Genomic DNA, 26,813 nt, shown 5'->3' with positions numbered 1-26,813 from the left:
CTCCAGTATCTAGCATGATCCCTTATTTATTGAACTTGGGAAAATTATAAACAAAAGAACCAGACATTTAAATAATTGAAGGACAGGCAAAATAGGGTATTCTAGAGGTAAAGGATAAGTCTTTATTTACCATTAGTCAAAAAAATCAAGAATCCAGGCTAAAATCCAAGCTCTCTATTCAACCAAGAGGGGCAGGTCCAAATGGAAATTATCAGAGGCCCAAGCAAGGGGTCAGCAGTGAAAAAAGTTCAATATAATAGACTCCACCATGGGGAAAAATGGGATTCAAGAATAGTAACTCTACTTTCTTTTTTTTTTCACAGAAATAACTTTATTATAGAAAAAAAGGCATCCTGATTATAGGATCTCATAAACACTGTAGGTGAACAAGTGCAACATTAAAACTAAATACAAAATAAAACCAGCATCCCACTTGTAAATAGAAGGTAGCATTTAAAGGTAACACTTTCTTAGGGTCCATCCTAATCAGGGAATCTTTATCAGTAAAGTTTAATCATTAATTTTTATTTTTTAACATATGATAAAAGGGATTGGCTCTTGATCTAAAAGAGAGAGATGAGGGAGAGGTGTCTGCCATATTTCTCCCAGTCTCTTTTCTGACCTTCCTAAAGCTTTAGCATCCTCTAATTTCTGATCTGGAACAATTTGTCCCTCCTTAGGCAACTTTATTCCAGACCCCCTTCACTATCCCCCTCCACCTTCCCTGCCTGACATCCTGTTAGTACCTGACAGCATGCATATGTATTGGCCAAACCTACTGCAGCTCATATGCTCCACCAATCTCAGCTTCCCCCAGTAGCAGACATTGTAGGCATGTCTCACTAATTATCCCCACCTCACCTCCCCTAATTCTTAAATTTCTGTGACATGACTTTTCATAAAGGACTCCACATCACACTTTTCAGACATAGTTTGGTTTAAGGCCTATATGTCAATTCAGATTTATTTGCTTATTTTTAATGGAGGACCCTGGATCAATATTCTGGGAACTCTATTTGTAAATGGTACCCATTCTTTTAGGTCCCTCTCCATTTTAATTTGTATACTTTCACCTCAGTCAACATTTTTCTCTTGGGTGAGGCTTAAAATAATTCTTGCTCTGTATATTAAAGTGTGGAATTCATTATTCCCAACTATTCTGTGGGGTTTAATTTCTCCATTTGGTGTCACTTTCTTTTTCCCCAACTCTTTTCATTTCTCTAAAAAAACCAGAAATTCAATCATACATAAGGAGCCTACCCTCAACCCCTCCTTATCAAAACACACCCTGGCAGAATGACTAATTTTCAAAAATTTGAGGAAACTAGCATGAACCTATGAGGTAACCTCTGAGGTTACTTCCAGCTCTGGATTTATATCTATCATCCCATGATGAACTGAGAATGAAAGTGTTCACTAATATAAAATTTCTACCCTATTCTTCCTTCCTTATTCTTGCTCCATCCTTATACTGGAAATATGTCCAAGCCTGAGATAATGCAGTAAACAAACAGAAAGGAACTATCATTTTTCTTAAAAATTCTCACCATGGTCACCAAGGAAGAAAGATAGTCTGAGTACAAATAAAACATCTTTGGAAACAATCTTTCTTCAGGTAATAATAGAACCTGACTAACTTATTTAGGCACTTGGAAAATAAATTGAATTGGATTCTCCCCATTTATATTAGGGAACAAAACATGTCTACTCCAATCCCAGAGTTCTTTTAATATTGGGACTTAAAAAGATGCCCTAGAACCAGCACCTAGAACCCATCTGTTATCTCTGATGTCTTTATATGACTTGGAAAGGTTTAAAGAGAAATGATTTTCTGCCCAGGGGATCATTACTTTGACCCTTAAAAGATATCACAATTAACTTGGTGAGTCAGGTATTGGTGGGTGTACAGACATCATATAGATTAGATTAGAACCATTAGCATTCAATCTAGTGGCAAAGAATAACACCTCTCTTACCCAAATGAACTCCCAAAGTTTCTCAGCCATCAACCCTACTGTACCCTCCCTCATTTTGGTGACACTGAATAGATAACAAACAATAATAAGAAACTACCAGCTCTGGGAAGAAATTCCAGTGCAATACCAGTTTTCCCTTTATCGGTTTCTGCTACCTTGTTTTAGCTCAACAGTCCATGGGCTAGATAATGGGCAAAGTAAAATACCATTTGGGAAAATGATGATGATCTAAGAAAACTTTCTTTCAAATAGTAATAACATCTTCCAATAGATGCAATACAAGTTATACCTTTTTTAAAAAAAAAAACCAAAACAGCAATTGCTCTTTGGAGTGTTTGCATTTAATATTAAAAATATATAAGCTAAATACTGAGGGGGAATAAACATATACTTCAACAAGAAAATAAATCTTCATTAATGTCTTAAAAATATACAAATAAAGGTTGTAGAATCTGAATGTCTTTGCAATGATGGGTTTGTGCATTCAGAAACACAAAGGAAGCACCATTTTAGAGGATGTCTTAATGTGAATTAATGCTAATGAGGTCAAGGTTGTACATTTAATTTGAGGATATGCCAATTCCATACAGCGGAAAATATGGTTCCTCACACATGCTGTTCCCCTAACAATAGCTAGCTGACGACTTCACAAATATAAGTCATTGGTTTAAAAAAAAAAGAGATGGAAAAGAGAGCATGGATGGCTCAGAATCAATCACCCCCAATCAAAAAGCAATTAAGTGTCTATCTTTCCAATGGTGGGCCAATAGAATCATTTTAAATCTTGAGAAGACATCATATTATGCATTCTGGATTTTTGATACCACAAATAATGTAGCTTAAAAAAGTAGTAAACATAATTTCTAATTTATGAACTCACTGGGTCAAGAAGAGTTACTCTTTCTCTGAGAAAACAGCTGCTACAAAGTGTGTCTTCGACTATTTTCTTGACTTAGATTACAAAATAATTGAGTCACCATTGCAAATTAGAGGAGGGTACCTTGTTCTGTAGTGTCTTCAAGGAATTTGAAGGGTGTAAAAATATAAAAGTAACATGCAGTTTAGAAAGAGACTGTGGAGGGCTAAAACTAGTCAACTTGGGATACATCACACCAATGGAACTTAAGAAATAAAATGCCGGAAGAGTAGGACAGATAATACACAATAGAAGATAACTGCTAATCATTTATATTTGGCTCTGGAATCCAATTTGGTTTTCAGTTACAAAGTCATCCCAAGAGACATAAGAAATCAGCTCACAATAAATAATCCCCTAGAATGGTCACATCTATTCAAATTCACACATGGCAGTTAGGGAACAACATGGGCTCTGGGTGAGTATGAGGTTAATATACTTGACATAGCAAAAAAAATACTCTTAATTTTCTCTGTCCTGAGCTATTGCAGGTGACACTTGTATAGAAAAACTCCACAACAAACATTGTTTCTTCTCACCTGGCATCTTCTATTACCCTGAGTGAAATGTGAGAGGCTACTTCTGTAGTTGAATGTGCTATCACTACATCCCCCACCTCCCCCCACCAACACACACTTAGTTCCATGAAATAGAATCTGGATAATAAGACCATTTAAGTCTCATCTCTGGAAGGAGAGCTGGAATGAACCTTTGGATGGTATGGAAGCAAAAGCCTTCTAAAACTCATGAATGGGGATGCAGAATTTCAGCCAGAGTTCAAGTCCCTTATTATTTTCCCTTACCTAGCACCAGGACAAGGTTATATTCTTTGAATACTGGGATCCTGGCCTTTTTCATCCTGGTAGTAATCTTTTAAGGCATCTTAAAATTCTTTCATTTGAATAACTGATGAGGTTTTGTGAGCTTCTAACCATGGCTGTATTCATTCCAGCCACATTCCCAGCATAGCTCTGAACTGGTAGCAAAGACAATGGCTTTCCTCGGGATTCCCGAATTTCTAGCCTTGGCTGGGGAATGAATGAACAACCAGGATGGTTTCATTCACCTTAATTTTCATTCTATAATGCAAAACCAATTCAGGTCCCCATAATTTCAAAGTTAAAAGCATAAATCCTATTACTATTATCACTTACCCTCTCTCTACCAAAAGATAAACTAGTGCTATATTTTGTTTGTTTAATAAAAATAAAAATAAAATTTAATTTAAGCTTTTGAAGGATTACCTTCTGAAAACTCAACTGTTTTGTAAACAAAGCCTCATTCCTCCTAAATAAGTTGAATTCTGGGTGCATTCTTTAGCTATCTTCAAATAGTCTTCCATGGATATATCTATGCATGGGATGGTGGTCTGGTCCCCTTGCAACTGATGAAATTGCCAAAAAACAATGGGATGTGAACCTGGCAGGAAAAAGGGGATAAAAAGAATGGGAAGAAGGCAGGAAGTGTTTTGCTTTATAAGGAAATGGATTTTTTTTTAGTTCCTTTTCAGCTTTCTCAAGTTTATTCTAGGACATCAATCCTGAGAAGCTTCCTATGTGCCCAGGGTCACTAAAAATGTTTGGTGATTCAGTGACCAGGACTCATTATTCATTTCCTCTTAGGGGCATCAGCTTGCTTCAAAGAATACACCTAAATAATATTAGTGACATGGGGAAGAGTTTGGGAGAAAGTATGTCTCATATTCAGGGTGAGACAAATGAGTGCATCCCAGGAAAGGACCTTAGAGACATGGTTGAATGAATGGCTGGCCCTAATCTGGGAAGTCATTAGGGGCCATCTGGGAGAGTGGAGCATTCAGCTGATCAAGTTCATCTACTTGTGGTGGGTGGTGCATGAGGTTCTCCTGGTCTTCAGGGACATCTTCCTCAGCTGCCACTAGGTTGGTGAGGGATTTGCTTCGGACACACTGAAAATCAACATGGTGGCTCTTTCCCTCCTCCTTTTCCCAAGACATCTGGATAAATGGGCTTTGTACATAGTTGTATATGACCTCCGATCGGCCACCTGGTCTCCTCTTAATTTTTTCCTTACACGTGGGATAGCCTTCAATACCAATTCGAGTATTTTTTAGTCCCCGTTCCTTTAATACAGTTTTTGCAACATCTCGATTCTCAATGTACTTGAAGAATCTGTATAGCTTGGAGCTATAAAGAATTTGAGAATATTCCTCCCCCATGGGTGAAGGATGATCCTCATCCCAGTCTACAGAGTCCTCATCAGTCAGCACAACGATGTGGCATTCCCGTTCCCCTTTCTTGGCACTGCCCACCATGATGGGCAAGATCAGCTCCTCGAGGTAGTGATCAAACTGCTTGCGAGCTCCATCGTTGGAAAGTTCATGCAGTAAAGCACTCAAATCTTGACACTTGATGGTGTTGAAGTCAAAGTTAATGCACAGATAATCACAGGTGTCTCTAAGGTCAGGGATGGAAATTCCATCAGGACAGTTAATGATTCCAGTTTTGTAATAATCCAGCACTGTTCGAAACACAGTGGCGCTGATCCCTTCAGCAATCTCAAATTCTCCTTTTTCATTGGGCCGGGTAAAGTTATACTCTCTTCCTGGTCCAAACATCCTTCCCAACATGGTGTCTGGGTGAGCAGTGAATATCTGTGGATTGACCACAAAACGAGTGCCATCCACAAGGAGAGTCACCTTCTCTGGAGCATGGGAGTGGGAGTTACTGCTGAAGCCCAAACTGCTATTTCCAAATCGTTCTGAAGCAGTAAAGGGCTCGTGGCTCCTCTTAGTTCCAGTTTGAAAGCAAGTCCCTTTGATGTCTTCAGAAAGGGGTGAGTTGTTGGAGAACTGATGAGTGGCCGGCTGAGAGGCATAATCAAGTAACAGATCATCATTTCTGGAACACACAGGAAGGTTAGGATTTTGCAAGCAGGAGGATGTCAGGCAATTTTCTTCTTTTTCTTGGGATGAACCCGGGATATTTTCCACTATGTAGCTAGATTCCTGGCGTATTGACCTGTCACCTTCACTAGCCCGATGAATATTCATCCTTGGATTCTGTAACTTGAATTTTCCACTTGATCAGGAAAAAAATCCCCGACTTCCGAGCGGCGACACCGGAGGACGACGGGGGCTGCGGAGCGGCGCGGCCCCGAGGCCCCCGTAACTCTACTTTCTAGGGAGATTAGATGTAAAGCAACGATTCAGATACCAGGGAACAGGAGTAAAAGGCAAAGACTTGGTTCATGTGGCAACAAGGCAGGGACTCACAGCTACTGGGGAGAAACTTGAATCCTGAAGCCAAAAAAGAAATAGTAAATCCCCAATGTCCAAAATGAATAAATACAATAATAAATACAAAATAAATAAAATACACCACTAGTTGAACTGACAGCATACTAAAGAGCAGAGGCATCCCCCCCACCCCTGCCAACAAAGTCAAACTATGGTTTTTCCTGTAGTAACTGGCTTTGAGTTAGACTAGAAGAAAAGTTGAGTACCACAGAATCAACACTTACCAAATGTGGTGCTGGAGATGACTTTTGAGAATCCCTTGGACAGCAAGGAGATGAAATCAGTCAATACTTTAAGAAATTAATTCAGACTATTTGCTGGAAGATCAGCTACTGAAGCTTATATTCTCTGGCCATATAAGAAGAGTACTCACTGGAAAAGAACCTAATTTTGGGAGAGATTGAAGGCAAGAGGAAAAGGGATGGCAGAGGAAGAATAACGGATAGTATCATAGAAGCAAAGAACAGGAACTTGGACAGACTTCTGGAGATGATGATAGGATAGAAGAGTCTGGTACTATGGTCCATGGAATTCTGGTGAGTCAACAAGAAGTTTGAACAGGATTAACTTCCTGCTGATTCCTCCCAAAGAACATTCTAGGAATGAGGGATAGAGTAGGAAGCAGACTAAAAGTACAAAGATGAGAAAAAGGAATTGTATTTATGGAGCATTAGATAAACTTCTCCAATTTCAAAAATGTTGCCTAAATCTAGACCTGTCTACTTCTTACCCCAGAAATCCATTCCACAAATCCTTGAGAATAAGGCAGAGAAGATGATGAAGCAAGTCTGGTTCACAAAGATTCTAATTAATCAATCAACAAGCATTTATTAACCGCATTCTACAAACCAGTAATTGCTTTAGGCAATGAAAATACAAAGACAAAATTAAAATAATCCCTGCCCCCAAGGAAATTACAATCTAGGCAGGATGCTTTTAGAGCTGTTTCAGCTGGATAGAGAACAAATCTGTCCTCCACTCCCTAAACCTGATTGATGCCTGACCCTAAAAAAGAATTGCTCTATTTCTACATCCCTTATCTTCCTCTTTGTGATGCAGAGAACCATGGGCATGGGAAATACTGAAATCGATTGGAAACAAATTTTGTAAATCTTTTGTTTGCTCTGTTAAAAAATCTTCCTTCTTCCTTTATCCCCTCTGTTAAAATACTCTGTTCCTGACCTCCAACCTAAGCTAGGCTACTTTCTCTTTTGGTAAAGGGCACCAGGTTGTGCAGGCAATGGAAACATCTTAGACCACGCATTCCAGAATCTGAGATCCTTCAACCCCTCCCCAAAAGGCAATCTCTTCAGTGTGGGCCACCATCTCTTCCCATGGACCCTGAAGGGAAATCTAATGAGATTTCGGAAGGGGCTCAGTCTCCCCCCCCCCCCCCCCCCCCATACATCCGCTGAGCTTGGTAGCTGGCCTGTCAAGATTAATTAGCAATCCACATGATTTTTTTCTTTAATCTCTTCTTAACTTCTCTATTACTTTCTTTTATGTTGCAACTACTTTTAATAAATGTTTTCTTTTTACACCTGCATTCCTGGGTCAAGAATGATTCTTCACAGGCAGAATATTGAACACATAGTGACATTTGCAAGGAGCATTTCAGGTACCAATCTCAAATGCATTTAAGTGCAACTATGAAATGAAAAACAGTTCCTACCCTCAGAGAACTTACTTTTTACTAGAAGAATATAAGTCTAAACCATGACAATTTACAGAGGAAGAAGAAAACACTAAAAAACGAAAATCAGAAAATATTTCTCATAGAATTCTTTCTTAGTACAAGAGCTGATCCTTGAATGATGAATGAAAAAGCATTTCTGAATTGTTTATTATGTGATAGACTCTGTGCTGAGCACTAGAAATAGAACATCCAGATAACTCCTGCCTTCAAAGAGTTTACATTCTAATAAAGGGAAACAACACATATGGGGGAATGGTGACCAGGAAATGATGGTCAGGGTTGAAAAAAAACAAGATTCTAGGAGAAGGTTAAAGACAGTATGACTGATATGAAAATATGTTAAACATGATTTTACATGTATAACCTATATCAGGGTAGTGGAAAGAAGAACTAGAGGGAGAAAACTTTACAAAAGTGAATGCTGATAATTATCTCTACATACACTTGGAAAAATAAATTTTTAAAAGAAGACTATCTTTACATGTATTTGGGAATAAAAGAAAAAATTGCACATTAAAATATAAATTTTTTTAAAAGATAAAAAAGGACATTTCAGGCATATCTGGGGAGAGGAGAGGAAGCATTGAATATAAAAAGATGGTAAATGCAATTGCATTTATGGAGTATCTGATAGGTCAACTGATCTGAGATGTGAAGTACAGAAACTTTTGGGAGGGCGAGTGTAGGGGACCAAGAAAATAAAAGTTCAAGAAGCCAGTTTTGATAACATACAGTCATGCATCCAAACAGTTACTGGGGAATATCCATAAGAGGAGCTTGGATAGGTAGTTTTCTGTCCTGAAATCAAAAGTAGGTCACATCATTTCCACTGCTGATAATTTTGCTACCATCAGTTTTTTTCCTGGATACAGCTCTGATAACTTGCCAAGAAGATTGTATTTCTAAATAAGAAGAGATCCTAGAGATTAACTAGTCTAATCCTTTCATTTTACAGATGAGGGAAATGAGAAGGGGAAGGGGCAAACATATAATGGAAAATGAAAGTGATATAAAAAAACAAATTATAAAAATACAATTTCCAAAAAAATATGTTGACAAGTCAGATTGAATAATCCTCACTCTCTGGTTTCTTTCTTGGAGTCAATTGGTAGTGCTTTAAGATCACAGATAGAATCTCTCATAGTAAAAGGTGAGGGGTGGTCAGGGTTTTCCAAATTTTAGCTGTAAATTTGGTCAAAGAATACTGGGTGAGGTGTCAGGAGGCAGCATTAATTCTGCTATATTAGAGTAGTGAAATAACTTAAGAGAACCCAAACCAATCACAATATGCTGGCAATTATGGAGGGGAAAAAAGTCCACCACAGGGATCTGATGCAAAAGAAATTCAAGGAGGTAGTAACACATGTTGAATTGAGAAAAAGTGTTGTTTCCAAGAAAAAAAAAGTTAGAATTGATATGTGAATATATTTCCAAACCCAAGGAGTGTCCACATGATCAAAGTTTAATTCAAAAAGAAGTCAGAAGAAGAGGGGAAAAAAGAAAAGTTGTATTCAAAATTGCCCCAAATGTATAATGATCCAGTATTCTGATTGCAGAATTCTTGGTAAAAAGCTGAAGGATGAATTTTGCAAAGAGCCCTGAGACTGAAAAAGACTGGGGAAGGAGGAAATCTCAAGTCCTGCTGACTTCACTTAGATTTGAAATCATGGCTGAGATGGGAAACAAAGCAGCCCTATCAGGAGGAGCTTGGACCCTGAAAAAGACCTTCCGGTTAATAAAGTACATCCTCTTCATTTTATAGATGAGGAAATTGAGTTAGATGCAAATACTCTAAGGCTCAACTTGCTTGGGTTCCCTAGTCTGGACACTATTAAACAACAAGAACAAGAACAAATCAGTATCTTTACTGGCAAAGACGGTCACATGGAAACAGCTCCAAGAGTTCATACTGAGCTTCCTAACTCAAACCCCAAATGTGAAAGTAACTTTGTGAGTACATAATTTAGAAGCGTTTCACCATCTATGATAATTCTTGGTAATTAGCACATTATTACTTATAATCAAACATACATTAAATAACTCCTCAATTTCTCCAGGATCCCAACTAACTCAGCTAGTCCTCAAGAGTTTGGATCTCCTTATAAGCAGCAGAAAATTAGTGGTAATAAACAGCTGTCATCTTTGAAGCTTCCCACTCAAGTTGTCTGTTTTCCTTTGGCCTTTGCAAAAAAGATCTCTCAAAACACAATCTGTTTAATTTAGTGTAAATAGGTATTAAAATGTAGGAACAAGACCTAAATTCAGTCCCTAAGGAAAGATGCTGGCCAACATCTCTCTACAAGAATATTAGGAGATTCTTGCCCTCCTCATAAGGATATGACCTTTTGCTTTCTCCTAATTTTTCTGGGTGATATAGTAAGAGGAGGTAATTCCCCACCCCCTACCCCTGCCCAGGAGTTCAAGGATGCCTCCAATGTCTATTTCTATAAAAATAAAAGGAATAGATAATATCTGTGAAAATTTTGGGTGGCGGGGGAGGGTGGGGATGTGGGGAAGGTTGGAGAGGTGGGGAGGTGGGGAGGTGAGGAGGGAAGGAGGGGAGAATCGCTCTCAGTCATTGTTGGCAAGATTCTTAGCTTTAGTAGGCTAATTCTTTACCTGGAAAGTTGGTCATCTACCTGAGATCCAGTGTGGCTTAAGAAAGGAACAAGGAATAATGGTATTTGCTGCCGACAACTCTAGGAGAACAATAAGGAGCAGAACAGAGGTCTGTACTCAATGCTTGAGATCTGATCTGCCTTTGGTTGTTCAGTAAAGGCAATTTCATGATGGCATGCTTGTTGGGTTCTGGATAATGGTCAACATTCTCAAGCTTTCCCAGTCTCCAATGGAGTGAAACAAGGTTGTGTGATTTGCTCCCATACTTTTTATGATGTTCTTTTTTTTAAGGTTTTGCAAGGCAATAGGGTTATGTGGCTTGCCCCAGTCCACACAGCTAGGTAATTAAGTGTCTGAGGCCATATTTGAACTCAGGTCCTCCTGACTCCAGGGCTGGTGCTCTATCCACTGTGCCACCTAGCTGCCCAGCTCCCATACTTTTTAACATGATGTTTTCAGTCATATTGTTAAACACCTTCAGTAAGGATGGACACAGCATCAAGGTCAGCTACTACATTGATGATAAATTCTTCAAATTGAAAAAGTCTACTAGCTAAGACTAAAGTGGAGGGAATATTGGTGCATGATTTTTTTATTTGTAGATGATTGTGCATTCAATGCAGTGTTCTCAGGTTGAGGTGCAACAAAGAATGCATTGATTCTCTGTTGCCTGTTGCTTATTTTGACCCAATACCACCAGGAAAACACAACTGCCCTACCAGCCAGCACAATACCATCTTTATGTGGAATCATTGAATATACAACAAATGGAGAAATTTTGAATGCATAACTTCAATCACCTTGATAGTGTACTTTACCAGGAAAGTTCACATTGATAATGAGGTTGACACATTGCCAACTCAGTATTTGGGAGATTACAAAAGAAAGTGTGGGAGAGAAGAGGTATTAGACTCACTACCAAAATGAAAGTCTACAGATCTGGTGTGATGACCTCATTGCTGTATGCCTGTGAAAACTGGGCATTAGACCAGTACCATTCCAGAAAACTGAATTGCTTTCTTTTGAATTGCTTCAGAAACATTCTGAAGGTCACCTGGCAGATACCAGATACTGAGATTCTTTCTTAAACTAAACTTCCAAAGCATCCAAATATTAGAGTGCAACTTCAAAGGGCTGGCCACATTGTTCAAATGTCAAACGTATTTTTGACAAAAAGATTATTATATGAAGAACTCACACAAGGCACTCACATCAGGGTAAGAAAAAGCTATATAAGAACACTTTCACAGTCTCTCTCTTAAATATTTTGGAATTAATTGGGTGACATGGAAGGCACTGGCACAGGACCATCCATCATGGCCTGCCGTCATCAGAGAAGGTGCTGCCCTCTATGAGCAAAGTAGAATTGTAAGAGCTGAAAAGAAAACTCAAGATGCTCAAAATTAGAGAATCTACCCCAAATGTTCCCATGACCAGTTTGGCCTTCTGAGCTCATATTGAACTGACCAGTCACAGACTAATATAGTGATGTCATCTTGGACCTCCAAGAACAAAGAACAATAACCAATGGCTTTTTCTCTTATTCATTTGGGCTTCAGCTAGCTCAGGACTTGAGAAGAAAAACTAATGAGGTTCATTTATTCAGTATAGACAGCTAATATTATACAGAATCAAATTCTGTTACATAGCCCCTTTAAAATTCTAATTGAGTGGGGCAAACTTACTCCTCAGTCAATCCTTGAAGGTGATCTGAATCAGTTCTGTTCAGTCATCAAAAAGATTCAATTTAAAGAAAGGGAGACGAAATTCTCCTGACCTATTGACCTTGCTACATCAATCTCTATTCAATAATCAATCCTCTGCCCTTAGAACTCTTAATACACCCTCCAAATCTCAGAAATAATTTTCAAACACAAATTTTTTATAATAATAATAATAATAATAATCTCTAGGTGAAAGCATATCAAAAAAACCCCACAAAACTCTTTTGATGATTTTAGCATGATATTTTATATTTTAGCTATAGTCTTCTGTCAGACTTATTACCTTTACAATAATTATGTTCAGTATGTACACTATAATTAATGAGCCACCAGTATTTAGTTGACTGGGGACAGGTGTGGGTGGCTATGTGCCAATAATGTACTGAAGAGAAAGACTCATGCCTGTGTTTACCTCTCCAAGGCCTAACAAGCTCCAGAACAAACATCAATCACTAAGTCAATCAGTGCCCACTTATGCTACCATGTACCAGGCACCACATGTACTAAGCTCTAAGGATACAAAGAAGGCAAATGACAATCCATGCTCTCAAAAAGCTTATGGTCTAATGGATGTTACTCAGTAGAGATATATGTGCATGGTACAAAGGCCACAAAATACAATCTATTAAAAATGCTAAGGAAACTTATCAGTTTCCATATATATATATATATATATATATATATATATATATATATAATATACAAACTAGAGAAGGGGATTAACTTAATAAATCTTTAAAACTGTTATATATAGATTATAGCATATAGGGCTGAAATCTTATAAAAAGAATTTCCAAGGAGAGTATTAAAAGCATTTTAGAAGGTATGATCAAAAGACATTACAGAATAAATAGCCTTATTAAAGTACTCTTCAAAATTGTCCAAGAATGTTTTGGATGGAGATTTGGAAAAAGATAGGGCAAGAAGTAACATAGCCTCTTAGGATTTTTTCAGGCCTATGATTCTTTGGTAATTCAACTAACTAATACAATTATCATGGAAAGGAAAGGGCAGATAACAGTTATCTGAAGTTCAAAGACATATCAGTAACCTGTCATCCCTTTTGAAAGGTCAAAAGGTGAACCCTTGTAAAAAGAAGATCCATGGAATGAGATCTCTGGTATTAAGAGAACAGATTAATGGATTCAAGCAAGAAACCTGTCAATTTGTAGTTGAGTGGAAGAGAAGAACAGAGCCTAGGAACCCAGCTGAGCAAGCTGCCCAGCAATGAGATACTATTCAAAGGGAGAAGCAATATGAGCATACCATAAGAGATAGACCATCACAGACTTCCAGAATTGGAAGTATTAATTGACTTGACCATGTGTGTGTGCTTCACTATCAGTGTATTCTTGTGTCTACCCATAGACATGTGAGAACATGTCACTAGTGTATTGTGTCCACTATTGTCCACTCCTTCCATGGATACTATTTGTGGGAGCAACCAAGTTTTTGAGAAATGATATATCACTACCCTTTTGATGTATACCATTCTTAGTAGATATCATTAATTTGAGTAGATTTTGTCAATTGGTTGACTATTAAGTTTGGCTCACTGGTAGAGGCCCATAAACTCTGTTTTTAGAAGTGTAGTTCCATAGGGAAACTTTGAATGTGGGAGGGTAATTACTATAAGGGACCTAATCTGTAAATTTTCAAATATGTATTGGGAGAAGCAGCCCCAGAGTGTGCATTTTACCAAAGAAGCTTGGCCTAAAAAAAAGAACAAGGAATTAAGAAATTTTTTTTCTCATTCCCCTCCTCATATGTGTATCATGTACATAAGCAGAAAAAACTGATGGCAAAAGAAATCAATCTAAAGTAGAGCAGACTTTCACAACAATTCGGAGGGTGCTCTTGGAAGCATGTGACAAGTTGAAATCCCAGGAGATAGTGTAACATCCTGATATACAACACTAATGCTGTTACTGGCTCCAATCAGATAGTTGTTTCCCAGAAGACTATTTAAATGAGCCAGTCTTAGGATAAAAAATTATTTTTCCTTCTTTTTGAATCTGTCAGTATTCTTCTTGGAGAACCCTTTTGCAACTCTGTAGCTTCTGTCCACCCTCATGGTCCTGGTTCACATATTCCTGAAACCTAAGATTGGAAGTCCAGATCACCTGTGCCCCTTGCCACAAGAGAAGATTACAACTAAACCAGTTCTAGGAAGCTACTTGTTGATCCTACATTTAAAGGTCTTCAGGAAGAAAGTTCCACACATTCTTTGGAGAAGAGGATTAATTTCCTACCTCATTTTGTAGCCATGTAATATATATGTTATATATATATATTTTTATACAATATACATATAAAATATATGTCCAATGGGAAAATCTGACAATCCTTGCCTTCATAAGAAGGTACTTGTTGCTGGAGTATCTCTAGTATCAAACCCATAGTTGTGGGTACTGACTAAATAAATGCTTATTGGTTGATTTACATTGCTTTATGCAGATCTTTAAGTCTCCTCTCTTTTATAACTCACAAGTCTTATTATAAAGAATTAACTTGATCTATTAAGGCAGCTGGTGGCACAGGGGTTTAAAACACTAGGCTTTGAGTTAGGAAGACTTCAAATCTGGCCTTAGATATTTACTAGCTGTGAGATCTTGGGAAAATCATTTAACTACTACTACCTGTCTAAATGGTCTTGACAAGAAAGATGACCCACTGAAGAAGGAAATGGCAAACCACTCCAGTATCTTTGTCAAGAAAACCTCCTGTAACCTTTTGGAACAGAAGATGCAGAAGGACATTGGATGTCTCCAGGGGGAGAAGAGAAAAGAGAAGGGGAGACACTGGCTCAGTTCATCTCTACCACCTCTCACCTCCGTGTACATTGTTTAGTTATGGGATCTGTATCTGTAACTTCCCCTTCATTTTGTGTGACAGCCCTACTTATACCCCTCTCCTTATGAAAAGGAGGAGGAGAGGTGAGGTGAAGATGTTCTCCATTGAGAGAAAAGGAGGGAGATTATTGGGTGGCATGATTATATCCTACATGAATCTGTATATCCTATCTAGGGAGAGTCCTATCTCTGATTTAGAGAATGGGGTATTAGTAATGGTGGAAGGAGAATCTTGTTGACAGAAGTCAATGCTCAGTCTTTTGGTGTGGCTAACTGCTGGACTTGCAGTAGTCCACAGCAGTTTGTGAATTGGCCTTGGGTACAGTCCCTCTGGGTCCGGCCTAGATTTGCAGTTACTGGTCAGAGGTATGCTGTGGTGCACGTGATTCTGATCCAGAGGAGAGAAACCCAATAGCATATGGCTGAGTCAGTTCAGGGTGACTTGTTTATACCGGTCTAGCCAGGATGTTTTCCTGGGGAGTAGCAAATGTCTGGACATGTCCAGAATCAGAATACACATATTCTGGACTGTACAACTTAAAGAGATAAGTGACTGACTCACGTAGGATGTAATGATGGTACCTGGCCCTCTTGTAAAGATGCACAAACTAGTGAACTTGTTAAGGGAAACTGTGATTATGACAGTATGGCCCTGCAAGGAAAGTGTGGAAATGGCAATTTGCAAGAAAAATAATTTAAGGAATATCACTAGATATATTAGCTATTCTTGGGGTTGGTCCAATGTCACAAAAATCAAGGATTTATTTTGATCAATTTTGGAGCCAGAAGACCTATCTAAAGACATCGGTATAAAACTTGTCAGTGGAAGGAGGTACAGCAACTCTAGCAATGTACCTATTATCATGATAATAGGCTTATGGAGGGCCCTTGGAAGTAAGGATGAACAGTATTGTCTATTTGCTGGAAACCAGGAAATCAGGAAACTATTCCTGGTAGACCAATCAGCACTAAAGGGACATTATTGGATTTGTGGGACTACAGCCTACACCCATTTCTCCAAAGGATTGGTTGGTCAGGGAGGGCCTACTACCTGGGCACAGTATGGGAGTTGGAGCTATGGAACCCCAATTTATATCCTGATTAGATTCTACACTGTAGTGAAAAAATTACCAATTAGACAGGGCCTCGACTTGCAGGTTAAGTCATGCAAACAAATCTGTTGATTGGAGAAGGAGAAGTTTGTGGTAAATTGAATCTATCAAGTTAATGCCTAAAGACAGATGTCAATAGGTAAGTGGTAAAAGACATCAGAAAGTTGACATGTGCTTCCTGCACATACCTGGGAAATAGGTCAGGTTCATGTCTCTGATGAGGAAGTAAAAATGTTGGTAGAAGAAAAAGTTGGTATTTATGTGATTGTGATTCAAGCAAGAAATCATTAATAGGTGTGGAACCCCAAATTCTTATTACAAAAAGGGGGAAATTGTGAGGAAGTTGGGTTCCACAAGAATGTGAAGAGAGATTTGTAAGTTTACATTATAAAGACTAGGGTCTATCTATATTGTTGCCTATGGGCAGGTGCTGAGTTAAGATAAAAGATTTAACCTCCCTTTGATCAAAAATTGCCCAGCTGTTTTTAAGTTAATGACTTTCTCCTTTGTGCATGCTCAAGGAGATCTAGCTGTTCTTATTGTTGGGGGGGGGGACATATAGGAATCAATATGAGGGGGAAGGAACAAAGCCTTTCAAACTGCATTTATGCAGACCTTCCATTTCTGGAATTTCTTGCCCCTCTCTCCCATCTTGAGGTATGTGCCATTTTGTTAAGATATCTTACTTAAAAACAGACATTTTAATTACACACGAAAAAGAAAACTCCTTGAATACACAAGTCCATGGGGTCAGGAAGAGTTGGACACAACTGAATGAACAACAATAAAACAATCTCTAAGAAGCCATACATTGAAGCACACTCAGAATTACACTTTCTGGTTTTGGTCAACTATATGGAAGCTGTAGAACTTACTTCTGGTGACATGATGAATGATTCAATGTTAAAAGGTCCTTCATGCATTGCAGTAAGACATGGTAAACTAGAACTGGTACCTGGACCCCTTTGTAAAGATGTACAAACTAGTGGACTTGTTAAGGGAAACTGTGAAGATGATAGTATGGACTTGCAAAGAAAGTGTGTAAGGCCATTTGCAAGAAAAATAATTTAAGGAATATCACTAGATATATAGAGAAATTAGTTTCTTTCACTAAACCTGACTATTTGGCTTTAAGATGTTTGTTTATTTAAAATATTTAAAATACTTTTTGATTGCTATCCTGCCTTCACTTCTTCAATATGCCAAATATAATACTACTGTCCTGGTAGGAACTCAACTAAGCAAACCCATTCCAGTACCCATGACTGCCTTTTCTACTTTATATTTCATCTCCTGACTGACCAAACATGGTACACACAAAGTGAAAAATTCTAGACTTGGGCAGGGGGGTGACCTTGTGAATTTAAGAGCTTCAGAGGTCCTGGATTGAATGAAGTCAGAGCTGACTGGCAGTCAGAGAAGGACTCTGCAGACTGCTGCTTGTCCTTCATTTTCAAAGAGGATCAGTGACATCATGGGGTGATGACCAAATGCTAAGTGCTCCACAGCACCTACTTTAGGTTTCCTTCATGACTTTTGGAACAAATTACTCACATGCACCTATTTCCCAGGTAAAGTCTTTACATGTTTGGAAAAGACATTCCTGCCCCCTCCCCCCCAAGCTACACAGACAGATTTGAGGCCTGTGGGTTAGCATCAACCTAATTTAGCCCAGAAGGTTTTACTGAGGTGTTGCTTCTGTGCATACTACAGCTTCTTGGTTGAGAGTTGGAGTCACTAAGGTGAATGGACAGCCTTCACTCTAGAAGTGCTAGTCCTTTATAAATATCTTGTACACCTCTTCAACTATTCTAGGTGTCTTGAACATACCTATCAACAAACAGATTGACTCAAGTCTAGCCAAAAGTAGATATGTAAAAGTCTGTTTGGATAATACAAAGTAAAAGTAAAATGTAAAATGTCCAGTTAACAGTTTTGCAAAATTTGTTATGTTCTAATAGTTTTAAGGATTATTCTCACAGAAGATTGTAAAAATATAGTTATAAGTTAATGAATCTTTTTAAGGTTTTTTTTTAACATGTACTTGTAAATCTTTTATGCTTAGCACCCCTCCCAAGGCTGATTCATTTTGTTTTAGGAGTACCTTGTATTCCCCCCTTTTTGAGAAAGTGATCAATGGGAGCCATAATTTCAACTGGAAGTAAAATTGGCCCTGGAGTGGGGAGTTTGAATGGGCCATGGATATGAGAAAAGGGAGCCCTTCTCCAGTGGTCACATTCCCCAGGAGAGAACCCATGGCATGCCTGGGCACTGACCAGGGCATGGCAGAGTTCTTCAGCTACCCAGCTGTGATTTCCTCAAAATTAACCATGAAACTCATGTCCAATCTCAGTCCATCTCCCTAAACTCTCAGTTTGGTCCTTCTTGTACAGGGGAACAATGCGGGCCAGTTGTGGTGACAGGTTGATGACATCACAGTGGTATGACCCTGAAGATCATCCACATGGCAACCAATGTAAACAACATGCCTTAGATGGAGGTACAGGTAGAGCAGTGGAAGCATAACTTCCTTCATTCCATGTGTCCAGAAGATTCCGTTTAACCTTGAATCTAACTGATCAGTAGAAGTCAAATCAGATGACAGTCACTTCAGTTAACCAGATGTATGGAAAAGAAAACTCTCCTTTTTGATAAAATAGATTTTGAAACAAGCATCTTAAAGCCAAATAGTCAGGTTTAGTCAAAGAGACTAATTTCTTTTCTCAGAGAAGGCACATGGCTGAAACTTTCTTTACCTAAAATCATTCTGCCACTTGGGTATGTATTCTATTTTTTGGATTCATGGTATAAATTATCTTAGAATTTGATCCCCTCTGCCAAATGATGACTATTAGTATTAAGAGGCCAAGATCAGTGACCCTGCCTCAGAGGTCTAAACCTTAAATCATTCTAATCTTAAACTAGGAGGCAAAGTGGAAAGAGTACTGGACTTGTCCCTAGGCAAGTTATTTAACTCTATTTGCCTAAGTTATCATCTGGAGAAGGAAATGATAGACTCTTTGTCAAGAAAACCCCCAAAATGAGGTCACAAATACTACAAACAAAAACAAGAAATCCTAAAACTTTCCAAGGAAGGAAGTACTAAAATGACTGTTCTAAACAGCTCATAATGTTAGAAAACTTTTCACTTACTGTAGATCTGTTCAATTTAAATCTTCCAATATTCTGTAATAAGGTACAAGGTTTCCTAAAGATGATAAGAGGTTTTTAGGCCTAATTTGCCTCGGTTCATTTTTTCACATAGAATGCCTTGAAGACTTAGCTGTTCTGTTTTTAGAATTAGAGCTGAAAGTATCCTTAAGGATAATCTAACAAACCAAGCTGAATTTCCCATTTTGCACATGAAGGAACTGAGGCCCAAAGACAAAATTTGCCTTGAATCTAAACTTCAGCATCCAAATCTAGTTTCTCAAGGAAAGTTTGCTGAAAACAGCTTAGCCTCAACTGTTTAAATTTTACAGATGAGGAAGTAAAGCCCAGTAATAGTTAAGTGTCTTGTTAAAGATCCCAGAGTCAGTTAAGAATCAAGGATGAGATTTCAATAAACTCAAATTCTCTGCTTACAAATTAATGGCTCTCCATTATACCAAGAGATTAACTCTTCAGTCTGTATCAGATACCAAAGTAGTCAGGAAAGGGAAAAAACTATATTATGTGCTTCATTAGGTTCTAACTTTCCACCTATATCAACTAACAAGAGGGCAGAAGGAGCCGGAAATAAGTCCTTGCTGATATAAGATGCAAATATATATTCATACTTTATATATAATTCATATTATATATATATATCATCTTATAAAATAATTTTCAACTATTTGAGCTGTGTAATATTTATTGTCAGTTCTTTAAGGGCATAATCCATATATATATATATATATATATATATATATATATATATATGTATAATCTCAATTCTGCCACTGCGACTTTACTTAAATTCACTGGATCAGTTTCCTTATCTGCAAAAATGCTAGAATTGAACTGGAATCTTATAGTGCTTAATTAGTAAGTAGACCCACAATATTTTCCCCATGGTGAAATCTGATAGAATTTCTCTTCTATAAGGAGGTATATGTTTATATATGCAGATCACACTTTTTTAGGTCTTCCTATTTCCATCTTTCATTTTTAGAATCCACACAAATAGATTGAGATTGATTAGAAAGTGAGACACACATTGATGGAATTCTCTTAAAGTCTCACACTGTTTGAACACACCCAGTCAAGATTCTCATTTGGATTCAGATGGAAATCCTTGAGGATTTCTTTTCCCTTTTCATTGCTGATTTAGTAGAATAGAAAAAGGGGCTATAAATCTGCCACCCTTGAAAACTGAAAGCCAAATGTGCATTGCCAACACTGGCAGAGAGACCAAAACCTCCATTTAATTACCAGCCTCATTCTGTTAGAAACCATTATTCAAGGAGAGAAGTAAAGTTTAATAGCTTTAAAAAAAAAAGCCGGAACCACAAGGAAATAGTTGTATGAAAACTATAGAGGGAGGCATCTAGGTGTCACAGTGGATAGGCCTGGAGTCAACTGAATTAAAATCCCGCCCTACACTAGCAGTCAGAGGATGGAAATGGGACTGAGCTGGAGACAATGACTCACAGAAGGAATTTTCTTTCTAATATACTGATCTGAAATCACCTTAGCATCTGGGATTCTTCCTTAGTGAATATTTCATGTCTTTTATTTTCATAGGCTATTTTGGGAATAAATATCATTGTTAATTGCCTGGCTAAATTCAGAATTTTGAATGATTCATAAGAAAATCAGTGAGGATTTTTGTTTTTGTAGGAAAATAAGACATGATTTATTAGACATGAAACATGAATAGACTATGATCTTGCCAATATCACCAGTCCCCTAGACTGCTGGCCATGGAATTTTTGTGCCTTCTTGATTTATATGATGTGGCAACTTCTCCCAGGGCTATTTTCTGTGACTAAAGTCCATATTAGAAGTTAAATAGCAGTGGTGGGGAGAGAAGAGGAAAAGAAGAAATTTTAAAGAGCAATAGTTGTCACTATCATTCTGGAAGTTCTAAAAGTCAAATTTCAACTTGAGTCAAAAATTTAAGAGAAAATGAAGACTAGTGCTATTTAATCATGTTGACTAAGAAACCACAGCAAGTCATTACAAAGTGGCTCTTACATTAAGAAACTTTAAGCACTTACATGACCTACTCAAAACTTGGGCTTGCCCAGAACTTCAGAGATGCAGTTTTTGTAAATATGAAAGATGGCAAATTAACTCTGCCAGAGGTCTGAAAGAACCTAAATTAGAATCATGCTTTGGTAGAGGGAAAATATGGTTCAGTAAATAATTTTTTATATTAAACAATTTGGTAAATGTTCTAAAGTAGAAATCACTACAATCCATGAACCTTGAAAATCTGAAATTGTCTTCTGCCCCAAGTTTAAATACATGGGGTCTTTCTTGGTCTTACATTAAGATGTCTAGGGAAAGGAAAACCATAATGGAAGGGAGCAGTTTCTCATCAAGCAACCTTAGGATGAGCACAAGATTTCACTCCTCAAATATCATCTTTAAGTAAAATCTACTATAGGAGCAGAGTTTTTAGGAAAATATAAACTGTTACCCTGTGGTGGTAGATTAGTTGCTTGGGAGATGGTTTGGGAACCTGTACCTGAGTCCTTCCTTTGATGGTAAATGAGATTGTCCTAGTCCCTGCTTTGAGTGACCATATCACAAATGCCACCATCACAATAGACACAGAGATGACATTGCCTGAAAGCAAACCAAAAAGTTGACAAGAGCATATTGAAGGAATTGTATCTGATGAGGATAGATCTATCCTGGGGCATGTCAGGAAATGCAGAATCAAAAAGGAAAAGGAAATTATTTTCCTTTCCAAAGAAAGGTTGGAGTCTGATATGGAAGATAAGATATCTTCTTTTGAGTATCTAATGGGACAGTGTAACACATGTTAAGTTGAAAGAGTTAACATATGTAAAGTGCTTTTCAAAACTGAAAGCAAATGCCTGTTTTGTTGTTATTATATGCATATGAAAATGCTATGTGCAATGGAAATATATGAGCACATATATAGTTCCCAATAGTACTTGTGCATAAATGATAGAGCAAGGGGTTCAGTAAATAAACAGGTTTGGCTCCTGCTTTCCAGCCTTGGAATTGTTCCCTCCTTGGTGCCCAGCTGCCCTCCCATAGTATTTCATGGTCTTATTAAATCCAATTTCTCATTCTTCTTCCAACTCACTGACATGGACCTGTCTATTGTTCCTTTTCATCAAGGTTGGAAGATATTCACTGATTAGCAAATCAGATAAACTGATTTATACTAGTATGTTCAAGATCGAATTCAGTAGAAATAGAAGGACTAAGTTCATTTAATAAAAAGGATGGGGAGGTGGCATAGTGAATGAGGGGCAGCTAGATAGTGATAGTGAATAGAGTAGTGGTCCTGGAGTCAGGAGGACTGGAGTTCAAATTTGACCTCAGACACTTGACACTTAACTGGCTGTGTGACCCTGGGCAAATAGCTTAATCCTGATTGCTTTGCCAAAAAAAAAAATGGATGATTCATTCTTCCTCTCTTTACAGAGAGACTATGTACATTTTAGAAATAGCACCCTGGAAACACTAATGGTTGACATTTCTGGCTAGGTAGTGCTATGACAGGTTAATGAGGGTAATAATAATTCTCAAACCAAACTATGAGGTGGTGGTAGGGCTACCTCCAATTGGGGGATATACTAGAAGAATTGAAGATACCGGAACAAGGTGAACTTAGTGTAGGAATATATTCTTTTAAGAGAGAGATTACCTAAATATATATTTTATTTACCTTTTTATTATATATTTGTATTATATATTATTTTATTTATATATTTTATATATTTACTTTACCTCTGGCAGGGGAGAATTTCCAGATACATACACTTACTTTCTTTTTCTTTTTCAAATTTTATTTATTTAAGGCAATGGGGTTAAGTGACTTACCCAAGGTCATACAACTAGGAAATTATTAAGTGCCTGAGGTCACATTCAAACTCAGGTCCTCCTGACTCCAGGGCCAGTGCTCTATCCATTGCACCACTAGCTGCACCTACTCCAATATTTTTAAATCCTTGTCTTGGACGAAGACTGGCATATACAGCATGTGTGAATGAAACAAAACTGGGAGGCTATGAGAGAGGCTAGTTTCTGCATGAGAACAATGTGAGTGACTATATGAGTTTTTTAAGATTTGGATACATTGAAGTCATATTGCTCACATAACAAAACAAATAGGGATAAATGTCAAATCAATTATTAACAGTACAGGATAGGGAGAAGGTGGGAAAGACATGACTAGTTCATGTGACAAAGACAATAGTTTTGGGTCAACTTCAAACTAAATATAATTGAACAATTTACACATTATGCTACCAAAAAACCCAATACAAACATGAGCAGTATTAATGAGAAGAATAATGTTGATGGTTCTACTCTGTACTGATCAACTTGTAGCACCTTGTTCTTTTTAGTATATTTCATATTTAGAAGAATATAAATTGAGGAGATTAGAATCTATGGGCATGGAAATTGCATATGATGTTGGACTTCTTTGATAGATAGTTTTTTCCTCTTTTTTTTCTTAATCACATATAACATTTTTAAGTAACATTTAAAAATCTTTTTAATTCCAGATTCTCACTTTCCCTCCTTACCCTCCCTCCTTGAGAAGGCAAACCCTCTTTGCATGTGAAGTGTTGCAAAAACATTTCCATATTTGCCATGTTGCAAAGGGAAAACAGTCCAAAAAACCCCACAAGAACGTAAAAAATAGTATACTTTAATCTGCATTCTCGATCAGTTCATTCTTTGGAGGTGGAGAAACTTTTCCTTCTTGGTTATTTTTTTGTTGTTGTTGTTGTTTTTTTTAGTTTTTTGCAAGGCAAATGGGGTTAAGTGGCTTGCCCAAGGCCACACAGCTAGGTAATTATTAAGTATCTGAGGCTGGATTTGAACTCAGGTACTCCTGACTCCAGGGCCGGTACTTTATCCATTGCACCACCTAGCCGCCCCTTTCCTTCTTGTTTTAATTTAAATTTAATTTTTTTCCAATTACATGCAAAGGTAGTTTTCAACATTTATCCATTTGCAACTTTGAGTTTCACATTTTTCTATAACTCTCCCTCAACCCTCCCTAGCAGTATACAATCTAGTAAAAGTTGTACATATAATAATATTTAACATATTTCCATATTAGTCATGTTGTGAAAGAGGAATTTGAGCCATGGAGGAAAAAAAAAAACCAAGAAATAAAGAAAAAAATAAAAGAAAATGAATATAGTATGCTTTGCTCTGCATTTATACTCCATGGTTTGCTATTTTGTTTTTGCTGAATGTGGATTTCATTTGCTATAACAGATCCCTCAGCATTATCTTTAATCACTGAACTGTTGAGAAGAGCTGCATCCATTATAATTAATCACAATGTTCTACTGGTTCTATTCACCTCATTCAACATCAGTTCATGAAAATCTTTCCAGACTTTTCTAAAGTCTGACTGCTAATGATTTCTTACAGAACAATAGTTCTCCATAACATTCATGTACCATAACTTGTTCAATCATTCCCCAATTGATGAGCAAATTTCTCATTTTCTCTGCTACAAAAGAACAGCTATAAATATTTTTTTGCATATATATATGGGTCTTTTCTCTTTTTTTAATGATCTTTTTTTGGGATATATTAGAAGTAGTGGTATTGCTGGATTAAATGGTATACACAGTTTTATTGTCCTTTGGATATAATTCCAAATTGCTCTTCAGAAAGGCTGACTCAATTCACAATTGCAACAACAATGCAGTAGTGTCCCAGTTTTCCCACATCCTGGGGTGAGCACTTTTCAAAAGTCCTTTGGAATTGTCTTGGATTATTGTATTGCTGAGAAAAGCTAAGTCATTCATGATTGATCATCATCCAATATAGCTTTTACTATGTACAATTTTCTTTGTGTTTTACTCACTTCACTTTTCATCAGTTCATATAAGTCTTTACAGATTTTTCTGAAACTATTCCCCTCATCATTTCTTTTTTTTTCTTTTTTTCTTTTTTTCATTTCTTATAGTACATTACTATTCTATCACAATCACATGCCACAACTTGTTCAGCGATTTCCCAAATGATGGACATCACCTCCATTTTTAAATTCTTTGCCACCACAAAAAGAGCTTCTTTAGATAATTTTGTAGATATGATTCCTTTTCCTTTGATCTCTTTGGGATATAGACCTAGTAGTAGTAGTATTGCTGGGTTAAAGGACATTGCTATAAATTGTTCTTCAGGCTGGATTGAAGCAGTTCATAATTCCAACAACAGTGCATTAGAGTCTTAATTTTCCCACAGTCCTTTGTCATTTTCCTTTTCTATCATATTAGTCAATCTGATAGGTGCCAGGTGGTATCTCAGAATTGTTTTAATTTGTATTCATCTAATCAATTGTAACTTAAAATATTTTTTCTTATGACTATAAATTACTTTGTTTTCTTCTTCTGAAAATTGCCCATTCTTATGCTTGTGTCATTTATCAAATGGGGAATGATTCAAATTCTTATGAATTTGAGAAATATATAGAGAACTTTATCAGAGAAATTTGGGGTAAATCAGAGTTTCTACCTCCCAACTCCCTAGTTTTCTGCTTTCCTTCTAATCTTGGCTGCATTGGCTTTATTTTTGCAAAACATTTTTTAATATAATTTAATCAAAATAATATACTTTACACCCTGTGACGCTATCTCTTATTTAGTCCTAGAGTCTTCCCTTATCCATAAATCTGACATGTAAAATTTTCCATGCTTCCCCAAATTGTTTATGGTGACCTTCTAAATTGTCTGGCACTGGAAAATTGTTTCATCCTGACCTTTTGTTGGCTTGGTCATTCCAGAATTTTTTTAAATTTATTTTTATTAAAGATATTATTTGAGTTTTACAATTTCCCCCCATCTTACTTCCCTCCCCCCCCCACAGAAAGCAATCTGTCAGTCTTTACTTTGTTTCCATGTTGTACCTTGATCCAAATTGAGTGTGATGAGAGAGAAATCATATCCTTAAAGAAGAGACAAGAAGTCTAAGAGGTACCAAGATCAGACAATAAGATATCTGTTTTTTTTCCTAAATTAAAGGGACTAGTCCTTGAACTTTGTTCAAACTCCACAGCTCTTTATCTGGATACAGATGGCATTCTCCTTTGCAGACAGCACAAAATTGTTCCTGATTGTTGCACTGATGGAATGAGGGAGTCCTTTGGTTAATCATCTCTCCCATGTTGCTGTTAGGGTGTACAGTGTTTTTCTGGTTCTGCTCATCTCTCTCAGCATCAGTTCATGCAAATCCCTCCAGGCTTCCCTGAAATCCCGTCCCTCCTGGTTTCTAATAGAACAATAGTGTTCCATGACATACATATGCCACAGTTTGCTAAGCCATTCCCCAATTGAAGGACATTTACTTGGTTTCCAATTCTTTGCCACCACAAACAGGGCTGCTATAAATATTTTTGTACAAGTGATGTTTCTACCCTTTTTCATCATCTATTCAGGATATAGACCCAGTAGTGGTATTGCTGGGTCAAAGGGTATGCATATTTTT

At 37.4% G+C, this 26,813-nt stretch overlaps 1 protein-coding gene and 2 pseudogenes across 3 annotated transcripts in view; 1 reads left to right on the top strand and 2 right to left on the bottom strand.

Moving 5' to 3' along the window:
• The window catches only part of LOC141505540 (glycerol-3-phosphate dehydrogenase [NAD(+)], cytoplasmic-like), a 114,369-nt pseudogene that overhangs the window by 77,765 nt on the left and 9,791 nt on the right, over positions 1-26,813 (bottom strand).
• LOC141507247 (BTB/POZ domain-containing protein KCTD20 pseudogene) lies at positions 4,416-21,864 on the bottom strand (annotated as a pseudogene).
• Positions 18,654-26,813, top strand: part of LOC141507246 (uncharacterized) — a 24,135-nt gene continuing 15,975 nt past the window's right edge. For all 3 annotated transcript variants that reach the window (XM_074214718.1, XM_074214716.1, XM_074214717.1), the window contains exon 1: positions 18,654-18,950. The gene's annotated coding sequence lies outside the window, so the exon portion shown is untranslated. The remainder of the gene's footprint in view (positions 18,951-26,813) is intronic.

The sequence above is a fragment of the Macrotis lagotis genome, chromosome 1 (genome assembly GCF_037893015.1).
Source record: "Macrotis lagotis isolate mMagLag1 chromosome 1, bilby.v1.9.chrom.fasta, whole genome shotgun sequence".
Classification (NCBI taxonomy): domain Eukaryota; kingdom Metazoa; phylum Chordata; class Mammalia; order Peramelemorphia; family Peramelidae; genus Macrotis; species Macrotis lagotis.
This window is presented reverse-complemented; position numbering and strand designations above follow the sequence as displayed.